This window comes from Salarias fasciatus, chromosome 14, assembly GCF_902148845.1.
Source record: "Salarias fasciatus chromosome 14, fSalaFa1.1, whole genome shotgun sequence".
NCBI lineage: Eukaryota > Metazoa > Chordata > Actinopteri > Blenniiformes > Blenniidae > Salarias > Salarias fasciatus.
In genome coordinates, this window is record NC_043758.1 from 40252579 (window position 1) to 40268656 (window position 16078).

Consider the following 16078-nt stretch of genomic DNA (forward strand, 5'->3'; position numbering starts at 1 on the left):
GCACTCCTCTGCAGACACTGAAAACACCACCACGTTGTTGAAGAACACCAGCAAAGCAAACACACACACACACACACACACGTTTACGCACAAGCACACACAGCAGGCTTTTAGCTAGCCAAAGCCACACTTCACACCTGGGCTGGCTGGCATTTAGTGGGTCGCTCCCACCCAGTGGGAGGGGAGGGGGGAACAACACCTCGCCACTGCTAGAACAATCTCACAGCTCCGGCGCTGGGAGCAAAACAAAGGCAGCCTGGCAAACAGTTGAGAAGTAGCAACCAACTGCTGCATTTGTGCTTGGTTACCAGACATGAGACAAAGGTGAATGTTGGCTTCATGTTTAAACGTAGAAGAAAACCCTCAATATCCTGTTTAAAATGTGGTCCTATAGAGAATCTCATCTTCTGGTAATAGTCTGTAACTCTCTGGGGTCAGGAAGCCAGCTCATTCTGAATTTGAATTCACTCAGTTTGAAACATTGAGGGCTAAAGTTGGATTATAGGAACACACACTTGGTGACTTTTACTGAGATCAGATCTGGAAAGATGAATTGAATCTCAAAAGACTGTTCAGACATCCAGTCTTCGTGACTTCTGGGGGTTTACCTTGTTCTTTTGATGACCCGCTGATTGTGTTTGGACCATTTTCATGATTCCTATGCTGGACTGACTCGTGTCGTGAACCTGCCTACTTTTTGGATTTGAGTGGCTTAGAACGTGCATTCCATGGCGTTGTCTCTTGATGAACGGGACAGCCGATGTCCCTTCAGTCTTACTCTACATAACTGAAGATCAGAGGCCCTGGAGCTCAAATACACAACCTGCCAGTGAAAAGATAGGAAAGCATGTTTCTGTTTTTAATCACACATTGGAAACAAAAGTAAGGCTGGTTTTGATCTTCTGAAGACTCAGGCCCCGTCCACACGAAGCCAAAACACTCATAGTTCCAAAAACGTTATGACTGTTACTGAGCAGGATTACTATTGCAACAACACATTATCAGTAGGGTAAAACTAACCTGTCTCACGACGGCCATAAAACATGACTGTTTTCAAAACGCCTGAAACGTTGCAATAACACGCCAGGCCATTAGGTGGCGCTTCACTGACAACTGCCGGAAATACATGGCGATATCATAGCGCCTCCGCCTAGTGGCCCTTTGTGATCTTTTTGGTGGTTGATCCAACATTACATGAAGCTTCCTGCTGACCGCTTCATGATAAAAAGGACGTTGATGTTTCTGTTCTTTCTGCGGAAATCAGCCTGAAACAACTCAACACCCCTTTTGGACGTGATGACTCCAAGATCTTCTGGAAGGATTTCTGTCGCTTTGTAATTAATAATGTAGACAAGGACTTTACTTTGAGGTGGGAAATGTGTTTTTTTGTTTCTTCAGAAAACAGGAAAAGACCCAGCTGGCATTCAACCGACCTTAAACGTTGAAATTTAGTTGAAATAATGTCGGTTGATGAAAAACATGAAATCAACGTCAAAACAACGTTGACACTAAATGGTTGAAGTTGTGTCGTAAACTCACTGTGGATTCAACATTGAAATGTCAACATTTTTTAAACGTATATCTAATCGTCAGTATTTTTAAAATCATGACTTCTAAAAATGTAGCTGAAATATGTCAGTTGAAAAACAACGTTGTTTCAACATCCAGACAACGTTGATAAATTTACCATTGGAAAAAATGTTTGTGAATATTAACCCCGCCTTGTATTTCTGTTTATTTGATTCTGCTTGTTTTCATTGTCTCGTAAAGATAGAATTATGTCTAATAAAAGAGCCACCCAAGCGGTTAAATCTAGTATGTAATTCCATCCAATTGTGAACTTGGGTGAAATACAAAAGAAACATCTTTAAAATCACCACTTTGTTTTGTGTGTATTGCACTGTATTCCAGGATAAGTAGTTTTCTGCAAACTAGTGGTCACCCTCCCGTTTACACTTATAGCAACCAATAAACTAATAGCTCCACAGGTAAGGCTGATGCTCACTGAACAGTAAGGCATGAGTTCGAATCCCGGGTTTGACCTGTCTGTAATGAGGAGCATAAATGATTGGAAGAATATGCCTGAGTCTCAGACAGCAAGCCTGGTGGTCAATTTAATTTTAATCTTTTTGCACTTTTGCTGCTATACTGCTCAGTTCAACGAAAACCAACATTGATTCATGGTTGAAGACATGACGTTGAAATAACGTTGTGATTTCAACGTTGATCAGATTTGCAAAATCGAAACATAATTCAACGGTTATTCAACATTGATACCTGACGTTGATTCAACAGTGATTCAACGCTAAAATGCCAGCTGGGGAAGGACAGATTTTTTATCATCAATTTATTAATCCTAAAATCAAAATTCTTTATTCATAAATGCAAATACAGCAGGCAGAAGCCGTCATTTACCCACTTTAAAAATGTTGTTCTGTCTTATATAAAAATGTTAAAAGACTCTGAAAACAAAAATGCTGTAAAAACTATCAGGATCTGTGAGAAATTTAAAGTGTTTGAAAGAAACTGATGGCTTATTGTGTCCCCCCGGCATAATGTTTGCCATGTACATCTATATTTACAGTAAAAAAAAAAAAATAAAAAATAAATGAAACTTGGCGTTCTCCATGTTGACCTGTTGTATCCGGTGGTGCTGAAGCAGTGCAGTATTCTGCTGTAAAAGCGGCAAAATGCTTCAGTCTCCAGCAGGACGTCTGCTACACTGCACAGCGCCATTGTTGTTGTTGTTTACAGCGTTCTGCGCGTTTGTTACGACACAGCGCGACGACGCAGCGTATCAGGAAACGCTCCAGAATAGGAGTAAATACGGAGTCGTGGATTCAACAGTTTTCGGATCTGTTCACCCTGGGACCTGGTTTCAAAAATATTCGATTTCAGATCCACGGAATGCTGACTTCATGTGGATGACAGGGTGAATGGATCAAATATTTTTGAGTTTTGGCCTGGATTTGTCTTCGTGTGGATGAGGCCTCAGTTTCATCTTAAAGTCATTACACAGACATCTTCAGGTGAATCCTGATCTGTTACAGAAGAGCTGCAGCTGGTCCAAACTGCACCGTCTGCCTCTCAGGTTCTTTATGTGTTGATTTATTATGGAAATTCATACATCTGTTGTTATTAATATTCCTCCTTCATATTCAGTTACTTGATTGTGATTATAATACAGAGGCTCTATTATTTCCTCAGATTTGTTATATTTCAAATGCATCCCTTGCGTGTGGAGAGAGGATCACTGTTTGTTTTTATTGTGTAAATGAATTTATTATACATTAGTACAAAAGTGTGTTTCCTCTGCAGACATCACTATCGTTCAAAAGATGAATCCAATTTGCACTTCCCATAAGCCCCACTGTTTCCACCCAGCCCTCCACCAGACAGCGAGAGAGCATGGAAGCCTTGATGCCATGGTTTTAGCAGACTCCGTTGTCAGAAATCCCAAGAAAACCCTTTGTGTGAGGCAGGTTTAGCACAGCCACGCCAAGTACTTTGAAGGTGACCTGTGTTTTATCTGTGCTCATTTCCTTTGCTGTTTTTAAAAGTGAGTTATGGCCGGGCGGGGAGAGGCGGGTGTGAAGGGCAGCTTTTAAAGGGCTGCTGTATCGAGGACAGCTCGTCTAAACAAGCGACGGGTTGAAGGGCGAAAGGTCATGAAGAAGGCGACGGTCTGGAGAGGCATGGCGAGGAAGTTAAACATTTTCAGACTCAGTGTTCCTTCAGTAAAAGAGCACATCTGAAATCATTTGTAAATTGTTGACCGCTAATAGAGCAGGGGTCTCTTTCCCGGTCCCATACCTGTCCAGGCAGACCTCATGCCTCCCTTATCGAGGGCGTTCACACCTGTACTGAGGACCGAAAACTCTACTTATCAGCAGATGAAAGAAAACTGAAGCAAAAAACAAACAAACAACAACAATTGCAAAATGAACTATTTCAGACATATTTATTTAAATGTATTTTATTTCTATACATTCATTTAATTTATTTAAACTGACAGGACACAATTGTGAGCCATAACCTTTTGGTAATATAAAAAAAAAGCCAAGTAGCACAAAAAATAAAATAAATAAATAGATTTTTAAAAATTATACTATGATTGATAAATAAATATAAATAAATACATCAAACAATATTTTTCAAACATGAGCACAAGGTAGATGCTTAATTTGAAAATACACAATAAGAATGTTTCTGAATGTAGTTCTTCATTCTCAGTTTACATATAGATACTTGGAATTAAAGCGACACTAAGGAACTTTCAGTTTTGGTTGATTTTGGCGGCGCCAGTGGACAAAGCGGTAGTGTTTTGCCTGAAGGAATACTGCAGTTCCCATGAGGCCTAGCGCGTGGCGTGGTAAAATGCTGCTCCCGGTGGCGTGCTGTCGGACTGAACTCGCCTTCATTTGTTTCCAGCGGCTGTGTGAAGGACGGATAGCGACAAGGTCATGAATCTAATGGATAAACAATGTTCTATCATGATGTGACGCATAACGTAAAGCAGTCCGCACATCTGGAGCTTTTCAGTGAGCAGGGTTCCTACCACCCTCCTCACAGCTGCTCAGTCCAGGTGAAGCAACACTGACGCCCTCAGGCTGACAGAGGGTCATTCAACTGGCTGGAAGTCGATGTATCGTCACAAAAGATATTAAAATGTTTTATTAAGGTTGAAAAGTTATCAAGTGTCACTTTAAAGAGTTTTTTAAAGTCCGCTGTCTTCAGCCGGTGGGAGGAACACATCGGATGTTCGGTCCGTGTTCAGTCAGTCCTCAGTGGATCCACCACAGTTCACCACTGGGGACTCGGGATCAGGTCTGGAACTCTCAGAATAATCCTGGTTCAGGTGGTTCAGCCGTGGTTTAATCCTATCCAGACTGAGCCCAACTCCAAAATCCAAATGTGGATGAGGAGTGGGCGGGGCGGGTTTACTAAAGTCCACCAGCAAAGAAAAAAACTTACTGCTTGGCTCCGATCAGCTTTCATACAAAAACAAGCGCTGGCAGACACAAAGCCCGCCCCCCGACCAATCACAAACACCTGGCCATGGCCTTGACTGTCAGCCTGGCATCCAACTGTTCACTTGAATTTAGATTCTCTCAATCAGGTTTTTTTTTTTTTTTTTTTTTTTTGTGTAAATTTTTCTCTCTATATTGTTCAAATATTTGATAAAATCACACATTCCCCTCATTAAAATATGGTAAACTGCATCACTTGATGGGTATGCGGTCCTGGAGGACCAGTGTCCTGCATGTTTCTGCGCTCCCTGCTTCATCCCTGAAAGCCCACCATGGAGCAACAGGTGGTCCAAAACCTCTGTCCATCCAGAAGATGTCCTCAGGGGAACCAGAACGACAGCTTTTCGTTTGTCTTTCTCAGATGTTGTACGATTGTCTTGTTTAGACGTTGTATTGATGTCAAAGAAAATACATTTCATCAGTGGAATCATCTGACATCCTGAAGACGTCCTTTAAGGAGCCAGAACAAACCCACTGGACAAAAACACGTCCCAAAGACATCTTTTCAATGTCGTTTTTGCTCGTCCCTTTTGTAGACACCTTATAGTTGTGTTTGGAGCAGTTTTTGCTCAGGGGACTTTGTTGTAATCAGCTGTGCTGAAGCAGGGAGTGATGAAGGCCTTTTCTAAACATATGAACTCACCGGAGACCAAATACTGATCCAGTTCAAAGCAGCACCTCGCCAAGAACACATGAAATACCAGAATGTGGGCCGGCTCAGCCCACTTCATCCAGTCTTCATCAGTACCTGACTTGCTTAAATTTGGGGAGCAACATTACCCAGAATGCACTTTACAAGAAATAGCAGAGAACAGACATTGGTTAGTAAAAAAATCAGAAATATTAGCGCCATTGTTGAACAGAACATCATTTTGAGAGTGTTTTAGGCAAGAATACAGGTATTTAAAATGTCGATATGTGATCAGTATTTCAAGACCAAGCTTACTCCAACACGGTGATATGTGGTCAGTCCCACCTTGCTGATGCCCGATCCCGTCAGGTCTGGTAAGCAAAGCGGTCAGCTGGTCAGTACCTAGATGGAGACCATGAGGAGGAGAACCCTGCCAAAACCAGACCGAAGCGCCTGACTCCATCCAGGGCTTTTTCCTGGAGATGCATCTGTAGCAACATAACAGTGTTCTCCCTGGAAACCCTGAAGACTGGAGTCACATGACCTCTGGAGTCACATGACCTCTGGAGAACCTGAAGACTGGAGTCACATGACCTCTGGAGTCACATGACCTCTGGAGAACCTGAAGACTGGAGTCAAGGCCTATTCCTCCACAAGAACAAAGTTTGGCAAGGCAGGCGGTGCGAGAACAAAGTGACGTCATTTTGTTCTCGCCCCGCCTCCCTGCCGAACAAACTTCGGCAGCCTCCTCCTGTAAGAACTTTGTTCAGCTGGGTGATCGAGAAGTCTTCTCCGATTGGTCAGAGTTTCCTGCTTCACCTCGACACTCCCACTTATTGTCAAAGCGGAGCCACTGAAGAGACGGTGCTTTATCGAACGGAGCAGAAAGCTCCAAGTTTGTCAACAATCCCTCATAAAGTCAGCTGAATTCGTCTTTAGAGTTATTTAACTGTCCAGGTCTATGATTACACTACTTGTACCTCTTTCTGTTTAACAAAATGTTACCACTGTTCAACAGAGAACTGAAAACGATTCTGGACTCAGATCATGTTTAAACTGATTTTATTTAATGACTGAAGTGAACACATTTACAAAGGATGGATTTCACCACTCTGATAATCTTCAATCATAATGGCTTATATTGCCAAGATATCACAAACACATTTCCCCGAAAAAAAAATTAAAATAAAATAAATACAACTTGCATAGTCCTCACGTCTCCCCAAAAATTTGAACCAGAATTTAAAAAACGATATATTTCTGAATGAAACGTTTTTAAAAGACATGGCAGAAATTATTCACATTGATTGCTGTATTTTTTTGTCTTTATTTTCATTCAAAAGATAATGTAAAGAATATACATAAAAGAAAATAATACAAGAATTAGGGATGTGCGATACCACTTTTTTTCAGACCGATACCAAGTACGAGTACTTCATCTTCAGTACTCACCGATACCGATACTTGCATACCGATACTTTATATACATAAAATTTAAAATAATGCAATGACAGATTATTTTTGAAAACGAATTTTATTTCTAATAAAAAGGCAGCCCAGCCACTATGTTTAAGTCCAAAATAATAGACTGAAAAATAAAGCAAACAACTCTTGAGTTTACACTTATTTAAATAAAATTAAGTGCAAGATAAAACCATTTTCTCTGAGTTTTACACTTTACATAAACTAAGGTTTTTAAAAGTACTAATTTTAATGATTTTTTATGAACTAAAGTCAAAGATAGAGCAACCCCTGAGTTTAAAGAGCTGCTGGTGTTCTCTGTGCTGCTCTCGGATCTCTGCTCTTCAGTTTCTCGGTCTTCTGCAGAGTTTGCCGTCGAGTTGCTGCAGGAGTTTTCTTTTCTTCCAGCACAACAGTGTCAGACTCTCGTCCACAAGCTTCACCCTGAGGTGTTTCAACAAATTACTAGTGGTAAATGAACAACATCGCGCACCTCCTTTAGCAATTTTAGCATTGCAGAGTTTGCATTCTGCAAAGCTCTGCTCGTTTTCACTTATATAACAGAATTTCCACACCGGCGAAGTTCTGGTGAGACGAGCAGCCGTTCTGGTGCATTCACACCGGACGCGTCGCGGGCGTCGTCGACACTTGGGACGCCTCGAAGCTGACGCTTGTGACGCTTTAAACACGACGCTTGACACCGGGTGGTCACAAAGCTCACGACGCTCTTGATGCACGTCAGTTAATTGGCGCGCTGGAGGCTGATTTCTGTTTCCAGCTATGGCGGATCGCATCAGGAGAGCAGCTTGGCTTTATTTGTTAAATAAAGCTAGACCGCGTCGTCGTCGGAAAAGTGGCTATTGGCTGGTCTGCTCCTCTCTGCTCTGACTGCAGCAGGGGGCGCTGCTGAGACTGACCGCTTGTGAGCGCTTTGGGACGGGGGAGGGGCTCACGCAGCACCCGCTGCTCATTGACGACAGCAGCGAGACGTCCTGTCACGTCTCCAGAGCACCGGAGAAGGTTGCTAGATTTGTCGCTAGTTGCTTTTGACAAAAAAACGTCGCCAAGAGGCTTTGGAAAGTCGCCAGATTTAGCGAGAAAGTCGTCAAGTTAGCAACACTGGCCGGCCGGCATCGGTGCTCGGACCACTCGTAGTGACGTAGCACCGGAGGGATCGTCTCTGATTGGTTGACGCTCAGCGGCAGCGCGTCGAAAGTTCAGTTTTCCCAACTCTCAAAAAGCGACGCTCACGACGCTCTTGACGCCGGGGACGAGCGTCGTGGGCGTGGACGCTCGAAACGCTGGAAAAGCGACGCTCATGACGCTCCTGATGCGCCGCCCTGCCGCCCGCCGCTCCACGACGCTCGTCCACCATAGACTTTGTATAGAAAAGCGCCGCTCACGATGCTTGCGACGCGTCCGGTGTGAATGCAGCATAAGGCGGTGGTTGCTTCGTTTTGTCTGGTTGCTGTGAATTTGACATATTAACATTATGCTTATTCACTGTTTTTATTTTTACCAATCAATGTAACATCTTGAAGCCTCTGAGGCAGCTGTTGTTGTGATACTGGGCTATGCAAAAATACATTGATTGATTGATTGATTGTTTGATTGATTGATTGAAGATGTCCAACTGGACCCTGGACCCCCCCCCCCCCCCCACACAATAATACTGAATAAACCCGAACAATAGCTAAAGCTGCTGTCTGTCTTCTCTTTTGAGGGTCATGAAGAGAGCAGCCTGGCCTGGGGACGGGTCATCTCACAATCACACGCTCACAGGTTTGATTCCCCAGAAGCATGAAGCTGCTCCCTGGGCTGGACTGACTCCCTCTGTTGGCGTGCAGCTGTGATGACCGGCGTGAAGCTCTGGAGCTGCCAAGTGCTGAAACAGCTAAATGAGTGGAATCCATTCATGAAATGATTTTCACAATAAAATCAATCGTTGACAATTGAGTTGGAATGATTTGCTCCGGAATATTCCTTGCATTCACACACCGAGTGAGAAAAGGAAAAGCTGTAAATGTGCAGTGAAATCAGAGACACACCTACAACCGCTTCGTGCTGACGCCTCGCCCTCCAAATTCAACTCCGCAATTAGAAACAAAATGAGGCGAGCGTTTGCTGGAAAACACCGAGATTGACCGTCTTGGTCAACAATGAAGCGTCTTTTCTTTGGGCTTTTCCTGGCCTCAGCCTGCGTCTCTGCGCTGCCGTTAGTGGGGGAGGGCTGGCAGGGGAAGAACAAGGTCGCTGTGAGTGCTAAAATGACTGTTGTTTGTGCTCTGTTTACACTGCCCTCAGAATCGGAGCGACAAATTACACTGTCAGGGACACATCCATGTGGGATGGAGAGGAGGAGAAGCTTCACTGTTCACCATTGAACACCTACAATAGCCGGTAATACAAGAGGCGTGGCTGCTCCTATTAAAATGTGTGCCTGAATCAATAAGAGGCATAATTAGAGTTGTTAGAGCAAATTATAACATGGCTATTATGTGGCTGTACAATGTTGCTCCATAAACTGTTATTACAGTAGGAGCAGCTCAGTGTTTATGTGTGTGTGTGTGTGTGTGTGTGTGTGTGTGTGTGTGTGTGTGTGTGTGTGTGTGTGTGTGTGTGTGTGTGTGTGTGTGACAGAGTGAGGATTTAGGAAGTCGGTTAGAGATGGAGAATTAGATGGGATAGTTGCCTCTTTCTGCAGTAATTACCACTCCTTTTATTGACAAAATGCTCACTTTTCTCGGGCTTTTGTCTAAACTACAATTTCCTTCATTGTACAGCAGTAATTTTGAAGTGTATTTCTGCAGCAGCGGTACCTCGTTTTCACTTTTAGAAGTAGTTGCCTACCCCACCTCAGATAAACACAGTGATGCTGCAAAAAAGTCTTCCAGCATTCACTTTGTGTGTGCAGTTTGTAATAATGAAAAGCTTCATGCTGAGAGCACACCGTGTGTGTGTGTGTGTGTGTGTGTGTGTGTGTGTGTGTGTGTGTGTGTGTACGTTCCAACATCAGCTCTGTGCTGTCTGACCTCTTTATGGGTCGTGATGTTTTGCAGGAGTTGCATCAGGACCAACATTCAGAGACAAGGTTTTGTGTGTAGCAGAGAAGAACGTTGTCTTTTGCAGGCGGGTTCTTCACCCTCCACTCACCTGTTAAACTGAGCTCTGGCATGAAGAGGTAAAAAGCTTTAGGTACGGCCGTTCAGGAACTTGCTGAGGTTCAGAAGGCTTAGTTTGACTTAAAGGAGCCATATTATGCAAAATTCACTTTAAAAAGGAGTCTTTACAGTCGTATCAAAAATTCAGTCACCTCCCTCAATTGCACACTCCACTTTTGAGGAAATATACACTCAAACACGCGATTCTGAAATCTTCCTCTTGACGACGTCAACAAGAGGAACACCACTCCCCCCGGAAGAGGATCCAGCCTTCGGGGGCCCGGAGAGGTGGTTATGCTAATATGTGTTGTAGCCTCATTAAGACGTTCAAATTTGAAAATTGTCTTTTTCCTCCTTATTTCGCTACACCGCATTTTTGAAAATGAAACTGGAACTTAAAGGTGCATTAAGGAGTTTTTCAACTTTAAAAATACTTATTTTCCACCATAAATATGTTACACATTTTAATGCTGTGTACAATGTGCCCTGACATATTCATTACCAGTACCGCTAACAGCGCTAAACTGTCACTTGAAAGTCACAGTGCCGGTCCGGCTCCAGAGTTTTTTTTGGGAGAATTTGAAAGGAATGATGTAATGCACGCTCCGGCTGGCCTGATGGAGTTAGGTTTCGTTTTGTCCGCCATTACTCCGCCAGATGCTTAGTGAGCAACAACTGAGCAGGATCTTCCAGGAAGTCAGAACAGACTGGCTTCTAGCACTGCAGCTCCACACAGACTCCACCAGGGAGAAGACACTGACATCTTACTTGAGCGCTACTGAAAGAGCGAGGAAGGAGTTCCTCTCTTCCGTGCACGCGAGCCACAGGCACGAGTTTTTCACTAAGCTGCATTACGCCCAAGGCCTGCAGGGGGCGCTGTTTCGCATAAAACGTGCAAACTCCTTAATGCAGCTTTAAGCTGAAACGTGGCGGGACGTGCCTCTGACTGAGCCCCCACCGTGTGTGAGAGAGTGGGCGTGGCCAGATGCGTTCAAGTGCATCCCGGAAAGTAGGATGTGAAAATCAGGCTTTTCGAAGGAGGGCTCCTCAGAGCCACTTTTTAGACCCTCAAACTCTGAACATAGGATGAATTTGGGGCAACCAAACTTATATACTATGTTTTTGGGCTTCTGTGACCGATATGACGTGACTGAAAAATAGCATAACAGGTCTGCTTTAATGTTCACACAAAGTCAATCAATCCACTCGTAACCAACATGTGTTGTTGTCACAGACCAACATCAGTATAACTCCCAGCATTCTGAGCAGTTTGGTGTCATTAACACCTGGATAAAACATTCACACCTTACATTCTAAAGTTCAGCGTTAGCTGCCTGAGAGCTCTGAAAACCACCGAGCCCCTCTTACATCGGGCCCTTTGTGCCGTACCTCAAATCTGTGTCATTTCGTTTCACCTCCTGTTTTATTTTGACTATCTTGTCTGTCTTGTCTGCATCTCCACATGCTCATGCTTCCTGTCGGCGCTCCCTCTGCCCCTCTGGTTCAGGGTTGATGTGTTTCAGCCGTGAGTATTTCATTCCTCCTTCCCCATCGGTCTGTGCCTGATCAGCTTCGTTTCCTCGTGCGCAGACTGCAGCGTTTCCCCGGTGTTTCTCCTGGGTTTGGTGCTTTAGGACTTTAAGATCATACCTGGAAGTGAAGCACAGAGGTGTGTCATGTCTTAAATGTTCCTGTGGTGACTGAGTATTTTTTTATGTATTTTTGTAGAGTAGTGTTACTTTATTAATCCCATTGTAGATGCTTACATGAGTGCTAACTTTTCATTTAATTGTAAATTAATCTTACTTTAATGTAACGCAGTCAGTGAAACTGTTGGTTCGAGCTGGAGGGAAACAGAAGTCAAATCCATGTCGAGACTTTTCTACATGTAGGCTTTAAAAGTAAAAACACAGTTTTTAGTCTCCACTGCTCAAATTATGATACTTAAAAGACGTCCACTTACCCGACAATCTTTGACAAGTTCTAAAGGATAACAAAGCAACGGCCCAGCCAAAATGTGAAGCAGGACAGCACACCATGTAATTGCAGAGTGCTCAGTGACAGGAATCAATGTGAGGCGTGCTGAAGGCGAGTCCTCCACTGGAGAGCGCCGCCACCGGCGGGACGGTGCTGCGTACGGCGCAGCCAGAGCCGGAACTATTCCAGCGATCTGTGTGTGGAGTGATGGTCCTCCATGTGTAGTGGGGCCGAGGTGAGTGGTCTTCAGCACCCATCAGTCCCACACACACACACACACACACACACACACACACACACACACACACGCACACACACACACACACACACACGTACACGCACAGGCGCACACACACACACACACACACACACACACACACACACACACACACACACACGTACACGCACAGGCGCACACACACACACACACGCACACACGTACACGCACATGCACACACACACACACACACACACACACACACACACACACACACACACGTACACGCACAGGCGCACACACACACACACACACACGTACACGCATAGGCGCACACACACACACACACGCACACACACACACACACACACGTACACGCACAGGCGCACACACACACACACACACACACACACGCACACACACACGCACACACACACGTACACACACAGGCGCACACACACACACACGCACACGCTTACACACGTACACGCACAGGCACACACACACACACACACATGCACACACACACATACACACGCACACACACGTACACGCACAGGCGCACACACACACACACACGCACACACACGCGCACACACACACGTACACGCACACGCACACACACACATACACGCACAGGCGCACACACACACACACACACACACACACACACTCACATTAGCTCTCGCTGGGTGGGATGCTCATGTTTCTGGCCAGGCTCAGTAGCATGGCCTCCTCCGTGAAACAGGAAATGGGAGTGTTTCTAGTCAGGGTTTTCACCTTCACAGAGGAGTCAAAGCATTTTGAAACAATTCCACTTTGGGAGATGTTTAAAAAAAAAAAAAAAAAACATTTTCTAAGCGTTGTTGCCATGGTAACATATCCTTAAAGTGCAGCAGGAGTTTTGCCTTTTGGCCTGAAGTCATTGCTGTGCAGACGGGCTCATGTATTCTCCTTTATCTCACTTTCAGTTTCATTTATTGTCACATGATAACCAACTACCAAAGCATTATGAGGAAGTATTCCTGAAAATGCTGAGCAGGAAAAACTAGGAGGTTCTTCAGAGTGTGACGCTGTGGCCTGTCAGCGTTGCTCAGAAGGTCTTTATCAGAAAAGAGGGTGTGTGTCTTAGTGTAAAGAATGTGCTTTGGCCAGTTCATATTCAGGAATGAGACAGAGTTTCCATGTGTGAAGGGAAGCTCTCCAGACGAACTTTTCCCAGCCTCGCTCCATGGAAGCAGCGTGGCGATGGTCCTCCGAGCAGCGCCACGCCGGGTCTGTTCTCAGAACGATATCACTCTCAGCACATCAAGGCTCAGCACATATAGGATAAACAATGCCAGTGTCAAACCCGTCACTCGGCTGCATCCCCAAATCAATTCCTCACACTCTCTGCGGATTATTCATGGATGACTTAATTGATTCAACACAGTTAAGTGGTCTTCAAACAAACAGGCTTTTTCAACTCGAAAAGGGAGTGACAGCCACAAACCTGAACTCTCTTAGATGACAAATCGTTCCTGCAGGCGACAGACGTTATTCTGAACAATGGAGGCTCGCTGCTGCTGCTGCTGCCATATCTCCCGTCTGTCCTACATTCCTATAGGCTGGAGCAGCAAACCGCTGCGAGACGGAGTGGCGCTGACGAAGGGTCACTGCTGCCGTTTGCTCGTGGAGACGCCTTGAAGATGATTTTCCTCGATAGCGGAGGCCTGCTGGCTGGCACCAGCCTCCCAGCTGCTGGCAGGAGTGAGACGTCGAGTCTTTTCTGGGTTTCCTGACTTTGCTGTTTCACCGTGTTCTAATCTCGCCTCAGAGCAGCAGGATGACGGACAGAACGATTAACACTTGTTCTATCACTCAGCAGCTCCTCTTCCTGTTGAGGCCCAGCCCTGCGACGCTCCGCCGTCCTCCTTCATTCCTAGCAACACTCCTCAGCCCCCTGCTGCTCAGCATTCAGCATCCGTACCGTCACGTCTGGCGCTGAACCTCCTACTCAAACTACGGGTCGAATTTGGCCCAAACCGTATAGAAAGCCTCCGTCAAAGGAAGGCTGGAGTCACGGGCGGCGAGTGAAACGTATCCAGAACAGCATCAGACGGGACGGCGTGTTTCCCGCGCTGCCAGCAGGATGTGCTCGGACAGGCTTCCTCCTCTGCTCCAGCCGAGCGGGGAGGCAGGACCAACATGACGCCTGGCTCTCAGCAGTGGAAACAGCGTCAAAACATCCTCCGACAGCTACTCTCCCTAGTCTGCTGCTTCACACAAGCACCGCTGTGGCGCCAGAGACCATGTGAGACCAGGTGAGACCCTGTGAGACAAGGTGAGACCAGGAGAGACCCTGTGAGACCAGGTGAGACCAGGAAAGACCAGGTGAGACCCTGTGAGACAAGGTGAGACCAGGAGAGACCCTGTGAGACAAGGTGAGACCAGGTGAGACCCTGTGAGACCAGGTGAGACCAGGTGAGACCCTGTGAGACAAGGTGAGACCAGGTGAGACCCTGTGAGAACAGGTGAGACCAGGTGAGACCAGGAGAGACCCTGTGAGACCAGGTGAGACCATGTGAGACCAGGTGAGACAAGGTGAGACCAGGTAGGACCAGGTGAGACCCTGTGAGACCAGGTGAGACCAGGTGAGACCCTGTGAGACCAGGTGAGACCAGGAGAGACCCTGTGAGAACAGGTGAGACCATGTGAGACCAGGTGAGACCAGGAGAGACCAGGTGAGACCATGTGAGACCAGGAGAGACCAGGTGAAGGGGGATCAGTGCTGCTGGCCATCATTCTGAACACGAGCCGGTAACACACCCACCACACTGTGAACACTGCTCAAACCACAAAACATGAAATAGAAACACAGTTCAGCCATGACTGATTATGATCTTGAGATCTGGAACGACCCGGGGACGTCTGGTGCTTCGTGGATTGCAGAACGTTACAATATATTATGAGGCAATAACAAAATAGTAATGCACAGTCCCTTAGGAAACTAACTTTAATCAGAGTACTGGTTTGGAAAAATGAACGCGTTACATTGCTCCTTGCTGAAAGAAAGTAATCAGATTAAAATAACTCGTTAATTAGTAGTGCATTAGTGACAACACTGGTTATTATTACATGTTAAAGAAAGAATCACTTACCATCAACAGTTAGTTCATATTTCTAACAGTTTCCTTTTCTAATATTAATATTTCATTGAAGCACTGTCATGACAAAATGACAAAGTCTGAAATATAGATTTCACAGTCAAGAGAAATGTGTGTAAATATATATTACATATTGAAATTTAGAATTAATCGGAATAAGTATGGATTTATTTTTGAGTTTAGAGAACCAACAACTGCACTTAAAAAAACGAACAAACAAACTGTTAAACTGAATTCCTTCATGGGTTCAGATGCATTTTTTCATTGTTTGACGTCGTTTGCTTCTTTTTTTCAACAAACTTTGTCAAAACTTCAATCATTTTAATGTTTTTCAGCAGATGTCCTAATACTGTCAATTTCTGGGAGTCATGAATACAGAAAATAAAGAACACAAAACACAACGTCATTTACGAGGGGGGACCCAAAAGAGACCAGACTGTGGTTATAAAAAAAAC